Source organism: Triticum aestivum, chromosome 7D, assembly GCF_018294505.1.
Source record: "Triticum aestivum cultivar Chinese Spring chromosome 7D, IWGSC CS RefSeq v2.1, whole genome shotgun sequence".
In the NCBI taxonomy this organism is placed as follows: domain Eukaryota; kingdom Viridiplantae; phylum Streptophyta; class Magnoliopsida; order Poales; family Poaceae; genus Triticum; species Triticum aestivum.
The window spans coordinates 173,010,679-173,018,211 of NC_057814.1; positions in this window are offsets into that span (position 1 = coordinate 173,010,679).

The following is a 7,533-nucleotide window of genomic DNA, read 5'->3' on the forward strand; positions in this document are numbered from 1 at the left end:
TCAACTACCTTTGTGTACCACTACTTCCCTCGACGATTTTGAACCGCTCCGAAAATGCACGCTTCGAAGGTATAACCGCCGAGAACGACGCCCGTGAACGAATGCATGTGTGTTGTATGAGATGCTCGTGGTTGCACCGTTTCCGAGTTCTCATTCCATGTTCCTTCTCGTTGTCATGCCATCGTCCCGTGGGAACCCGGTAACCGGTATCACCCCACCATCTTTTGCATGTTCCGCACATCCACATCTTCGTTTGCACCGGTCGCTCAACGAGTTATCGGAACCGGGACGTTGCCATGGCATCGTTTCCGTTTTTCATCGCCGTGGCACCCAATTCTTTCTGCCATGGTGACCAAATGCTCCTAATCATCTTCATGTCAACATTTTCATAAAATTGCATATAACTTACATCTGTCATTCGCATCATGATAACAACATTTAAGATGTCTAAAATTGATGTTTGCATTAAAATTGCTAAATGTCATATGGGGTTTTTCCGGTATTGTCGTTTGTTATTTCCGGCCTCTTTTAAACGTGCCTAGATAGGTTGTTTAATTATGCTTCACCTCTTGCCTTGGTAATCAACATTTAATATGGTCGAGTACATAATGAGAGAGAACTAAATAATTGACGTGGTGTTTCGTCAATATGCAACTCGCTGCATATTGAGCTCCACTTAATTTGTAGCGTTGTTTGTTGCACCTTGCCATGCCATGCCTCATTAAACCGGACATGCATCATACTTGTTTGTGCATCATGCCATGTGTATGTGGTGGTTGTTTACTATGGTGTTTGTTTCTTTCCTGTTTGCTTCTCCCGTTACCTTCGGTTTCGTTCTGGATTTGTGAGGATTCGTTCGACTACGTCCGCTTGTCTTCTTCATGGACTCGTTCTTCTTCCTTGCGGGATCTCAGGCAAGATGACCACCCCTCGAAATCACTTCTATCTTTGCTTTGCTAGTTGCTCGTTCTATTGCCATGCTGCGCTACCTACCACTTGCTATATCATGCCTCCCATACTGCCATGTCAGCCCCTAACCTTTGTCTCCCTTCCTAGCAAACCGTTGTTTGGCTATGTTACCGCTTTTGCTCAGCCCCTCTTATAGCGTGTTAGTTGCAGGTGAAGAAGAAGTTTGCTCCATTTTGGATTATGTTTGTGTTGGGATATCACAATATCTCTTATATTATTAATGCATCTATATACTTGGTAAAGGGTGGAAGGCTCGGCCTTATGCCTGGTGTTTTGTTCCACTCTTGCCGCCCTAGTTTCCGTCATACCGGTGTTATGTTCCTTGATTTTGCGTTCCTTACGCGGTCGGGTGATTTATGGGACCCCCTCGACAGTTCGCTTTGAATAAAACTCCTCCAGCAAGGCCCAACCTTGGTTTTACCATTTGCCTACCTAAGCCTTTTTCCCTTGGGTTCTGCAGACTCAAGGGTCATCTTTATTTTAAACCCCCGGGCCAGTTCTCCTTCGAGTGCTGGTCCAAACCGAGCGATGTCCGGCGCCCCTGGGCAACCAGGGTCTATGCCAACCCGACGTCTGGCTCATCCGGTGTGCCCTGAGAACGAGATATGTGCAGCTCCTATCGGGATTTGTCGGCACATTCGGGCGGCTTTGCTGGTCTTGTTTTACCATTGTCGAAATGTCTTGTAAACCGGGATTCCGAGACTGATCGGGTATTCCCGGGAGAAGGTTTATCCTTCGTTGACCGTGAGAGTTTATGATGGGCTAAGTTGGGACACCCCTGCAGGGTATTATCTTTCGAAAGCCGTGCCCGCGGTTATGTGGCAGATGGGAATTTGTTAATATCCGGTTGTAGAGAACTTGACACTTGACCTTAATTAAAACGCATCAACCGCGTGTGTAGCCGTGATGGTCTCTTCTCGGCGGAGTCCGGGAAGTGAACACGGTTTCTGGGTTATGTTTGACGTAAGTAGGAGTTCAGGATCACTTCTTGATCATTGCTAGTTCACGACCGTTCCGTTGCTTCTCTTCTCGCTCTCATTTGCGTATGTTAGCCACCATATATGCTTAGTCGCTGCTGCAACCTCACCACCTTACCCCTTTCCTTCCTATAAGCTTAAATAGTCTTGATCTCGTGGGTGTGAGATTGCTGAGTCCTCGTGACTCACAGATACTTCCAAACAGTTGCAGGTGCCGATGAGACCAGTGCAGATGACGCAACTGAGCTCAAGTGGGAGCTCGATGAAGATCTTGTTCGTTGTGTTGTTCTTTTCTTGTTGATTAGTAGTGGAGCTCAGTTGGGACGATCAGGGATCTAGCAGTTGGGTTGTCTTCTTTTCTTTTGGTTCCGTAGTCGAACCTATGTGTGTATTCTGATTGATGTATGTTTTATTTATGTATTGTGTGAAGTGGCGATTGTAAGCCAACTCTTTATCCCATTCTTGTTCATTACATGGGATTGTGTGAAGATGACCCTTCTTGCGACAAAACCACAATGCGGTTATGCCTCTAAGTCGTGCCTCGACACGTGGGAGATATAGCCGCATCGTGGGCGTTACAAGTTGGTAATCAGAGCCATCCCCGACTTAGGAGCCCGCTGCTTGATCGAATCGCTGGCGTTGTTGAGTCTAGAACAAAAATGTTTTGAGTCTTAGGATTATATATATCAGAGAGTAGGATTCTTTTTACTCCTCAGTCCCTTCGTCGCTCTGGTGAGGTCTCCTGACGTAGAAGTTTTGACTATCCTCTCCTCAAATTTCACTAAATTGTTTTCAGGATCACGCGGGTGTCTTGGAATTGTTCCGATGGTTTTGTGACGAGAACATTGTTCTTGGTGCCTCCTGACATTTAGGGGTTGTGGCAGTGTCCCGGGGAGTTGAGCTCCGAGGTGTTGTCGTCACAATTTTATCGTTGCAGTTCTGGAATACCTGAGTTTCGCCGACATCGAAATCTCTTTTATGCAGTTGTTGGTGAGATCACCTCGACGCCACCCAGTACTGGGGCGGGAGTTCGGGAGTATTGCCATAACTTGTATAACGGATGTTTTTTTCGAAGGTTGAGGTAAACGATTTCCGAAGGTTTCTTGGTTATGTGTTGACGGATGGATACAGCTGGATCTAGGGATTGCTAGGTTGGGTGATATATTTTGTGTCCCCTGTATCCCCTACACCTGATTGCATAACCAGAAAGTTTCGGGAGTTTATAAGTGGGAATTCAAGTAGCTCTTAGGATATCTTTCCGACAGATGCATGATATGAGATTGGGGTTCGACGTCTAGTGGTCCGCCTTTCCATTGTTGGTTTTACGGTGGTCTCGTAGTGTCTTAAAGAGTCCTTGGCTATGCCGACTCGGGGACGCTTCGTATGTCATGTGCACAGCCTTGTACATGATGGTGCTGTACGATCGAGCCCATGTGGGCCCCACCACGAAAACTTCGGACGAAATCTCTATCATATGTTTGTTGCGGCTTATTCCGTAAGCCAATCCTTTGTTTTGTTTTGTGTTGTGGGATTTGAGTTGCTTCGAAGTCAAATGTTGAATCCATACCTTTCCTAAACGGTGTTCTCATATTTCTATGTGGATACTAATCCTTCTTGATCATCGAGGCCGTCATGTTAATTCTTTTCCAACCGGCGAGCTTTTCTTCAAGTGGATCCGTTCTTTTCAACATCCGCAAGATCGACTCTAAGTTTTCTCAACGGTGTTTGTTTCATCCGTCCCAAGGTGCCTTTGTTTTTCCCGCCCTCCCACCTTCTTTCGTCAAGGACTCAGATTTCTTAATCAAGTATCCATCTTATAGATGGGAAGTCTCTCCATTCTTTTCCGTCAATGTTCTTAACCGGTGATTTCTCATGAAGATGCTCACGAAATTTCAAGTTTATCATTCTTCATTCTTTTCTTCTCCGGTGGATTCAATTCAAGCTTTGTCGATCATATCTTTTCCTTGTTTCAAATGTTTTTCTCGTACCGGTGCACCTCTTAATCTTCCACTTCTCGTTATTCAATTGTTTCGGAGTGATGAAGATATCTCAGAAGATTCAAGTTTCCATTCTCAATTCACTCAAGTCCTTTTGAGGATGCTATCTCATTCAAGCCATTTAATTCAACTAGTGCGATCTCTCTTTTAAATCATTCCAACGATGTATATTTTGAGTGGGCCCTAACCCACAGGTCTTTTCCCAGGATCTTACCTAACTTTTCTATTTTTTCTAGAGTTATTCCCAAATTCTTTTCGAAGTTTGACGTAAGAATGAATTTTTCATCAGTCATATGCCTTTCTCCAAGATCTTTCAAATTCTTTCATCGTTGGTTCAACCTTTCTAATTTTCATTCCGGAGTGCCTCAACAATTCATGGTGGTGTTTCTCATCGTCATTCTCAACATTTGAAGACCGAAGAAGAGTTTCTCTTAAATCTTATCCGTTCTCTTGAAGATTCATGGTTCCAGCTTGATGCAATCCTCTCATAATTGTTTTCGATTGTGAAAATTCTTCTCATGCATTCGGAGCATTTCATGAGTCTTTTCATTTTGATTCTCCGAAGGCCATCATTTCAGAAGATTTATTCGTTTTCAACATTCAGCTCTTGTTCTCCAAATCATACCGGTGCATTACTCAAATATCCTCTAATCAGTCCTTGATCTCTTCGTTCTCGTGTATCTAAATTCTGTCAAGTATCTTCATTCTTTTCTAATTCTTTCCGTTGAATTGTGCCTTTGCTACTTTCATTTTCAATTCTCGCGGTGGTTCGTCAATATTTTCTCTTCCTTCGTTATCATTTTAATTCATTCGTTGTTTCCAAATTCCACCGGTGGTTCCATCAATACCTTCTGAAGTTTGCGCTATATCTCTCTTAATCCTTTCTACGAGAATAAGTAGTATGCCAAATCCGTTGCTTGTCATCAATCTAAATTGGTGAAGGATACGCGTAATGTAATTCTTATTCTTGTTTCCTCCAAGTGATTAATTCCTTTTTCCTGAGCTGTTCATCATATCAAATTTTTGGTTCAAAGTTGTTCATCTTTTCTTTCCGGAGCTCCAAGTTATTTCAATTATATCATTTCAAAGCTCCATCTAAATCATTGCAAGGCTCCTCCCGGAGTTCTTTCCAACTTTCCTTTTCGTTTGATCATTCTTTTATTACCGGAGTTCTTCTTGGAGGCTCTACATGGTGGTTCGTCAAGGATTCCTTTCATTTTTCAATTGTTCTTCAAGATTTCTCTTGAAGTTATGATCCGTCAAGCTATACTCTAAAATAAACATGGTGTTCAACATATGTTTCTTTTGAGAAGTCCAAGCATTCTTCATATCGCATTCCGAAGTGCAATTCTTTCTTCCTGATCTTTTGAGGTGGTGTTATGTCCTTCTTGATAATTTCCATCCATGTTCCATGTTTCACATGTTGTCAAGAATGAGATATTTTAAATCCACCAATCTCTTTGTTGGATTTATCTTGTGTCATGTTTCACCTAAAGCTCTCCCTAAGGAATTTTGCTATTTATGGTGCTCATAAACGACCCAAGTTCTTCATTTGTCCTCCCGGTGAAATAAGTTTCTCGTCTCCTTGTTGATATCAATCTAATCATTTGTTTCCGTTGGTGGCAAAATTTTCACCTCATGTTTTGAGATGTCTCCATAAGCCCACGAGGATCATATCCTTTTGTTGTTGGTTTTTTTGCCAACAACTCCGTTATAACCTTCTTGGAAGGATGCTTTCCAAGCTCATTTGTGGCAGAAGTTGTCATTTTCTTCTCCGTTATCTTATTCCGACGATCTATCTTCTATTCGTTCGTTCCGGAGGCTTTGTGATGTTGCTCTCTTCGACCACTCATCTTGTTTTGTCAAGATCATGTATTTTTTTTCCTTTCTTATCCGTTTAGCCGGAGTGTCGTGTTTTCATTCGAGTTCTCTCTTCTTATCAAGTTTTGTCACCTTCCTCAACCGGAGTGCTGTCTGAAATCTTTCTTACCCCTTGTGCCATTCTTTCATTAGTTCCGGAGGTAATGTGTTGTTGATTTCATCGAGTATCCTCTCACCTTGTCAAGATCATGTTCAATTCCTTCCATTTACAGTCGGAGTGCTGCCCAAATTATATCATTCTCATTCCTTCTTTATCTTGTTTTAACCGGAGTGTTGATGTCTATCATTCCTCTTCTAACCGGAGTCTCATCCAAGTGCTTTCATTTTGCCAAGTCCATATTGTACCCCTTCCATTTTCCAACCGGAGCGTTATCGTAATTGATCATTATCGTTCCTTGTACATCTCGTTTCAACTGGAGTGCTTGCATGTACTTCCCGTCCATTGTTCTCGTCATTCATAGCTTTGCAAACTCCAAAGTTCACATGGTGTTCCTTGTTTCTCTTTTCTACCGGTGTGCTTTCTTATTCCTTTTGATCCGTTAAGCTCTCGTTTCATATTCTTCAATCCTACAAAGGTTCTCGCAATGTTCCTTGTTCCTCTTGCTGAACGGAGTGTTTTAAATTTTGTTCATCTCCGTTGTGTCATTTCCCCAAGCTTTGCGACCTCTCAAGGTTCTTTGGTTTCACTCATTTGTCAAATAAGCAATTTGTTTTACCTCTTCCTCTACCGCTTTTCTCCGGTGCCGTCCTAGATCTCGGGACGAGATCCTCTTGTAGTGGTGGAGTGTTGTAACGCCCCGAGACCGACGCTTCAGAAGACTTCCTTATTTTCGTGATCGCCGTGTGTTTCTTCTTGTGCTTGCTCTTTTATTTTTGCATTGCATCATGTCATCATGCCTTCATGTCTTTAATCTTTGCATAAAAACTCAACTAAATAAATTGTATGGATCTTCGATCCATTTAAATCGAGGGAAGGGTGACTTCTCTTTATAACATATCCTCCCAATATTAGGGAGCTATATTAAATATTTCTTTAATTGGGAAATCACCATAACACACTTGCAAATTATCCCAATGCCTTTGTTATCTTAATTCTTGGTCTCCAACCTTGCCATATATTCTTTCATCATATTCTGGAGCTCCACCAAAAATCCGAACATTTTTGGACCTTCCCAACCCTCACTTCCTATTCAAATCATTTGAATTTAAATCAAATGAGTTTGAATTTAAATCTTTCAATCATGGCCTTTTCTATTTTCTCGGAACAAGCACATTTTGGTGAGTCCGGGAAAATTATCCGCGTGCCCAACTTCTTCCCCTAACCTCTCTTTCTTTTCTTTTCTTATCGCTGTTTTGTTTTATTTTCTTTAGAGTGTGAGAGAGAAGGGAGTCCAGCAGCCAGCCGCTCCATTTGGCCCAAGGCCCATTTGCACCGAGGCCAACCAGCCCCTGCTCCTTAACCCTAGCCCTCCCGATCGGCACTCACCCTCTCCCTCTCGTCCTCCCACAGCGCCGCCACACACACGCACACACGCATCGCGCCAGCGCTCCGCCTCCTGCCACCGGCAACCAGCGCGAAGTCCGTCGCCGGCCGCCCTCTATCTTCTTCCTTCGTCTTCACCCGCGCCTCGTGCGCCTCCTCCCGTCTCGAGCTCGTGCTCGACCGAGCTGCTCCCATGGCGATGCCGCCTGGCTCCGGCCACCCTCGA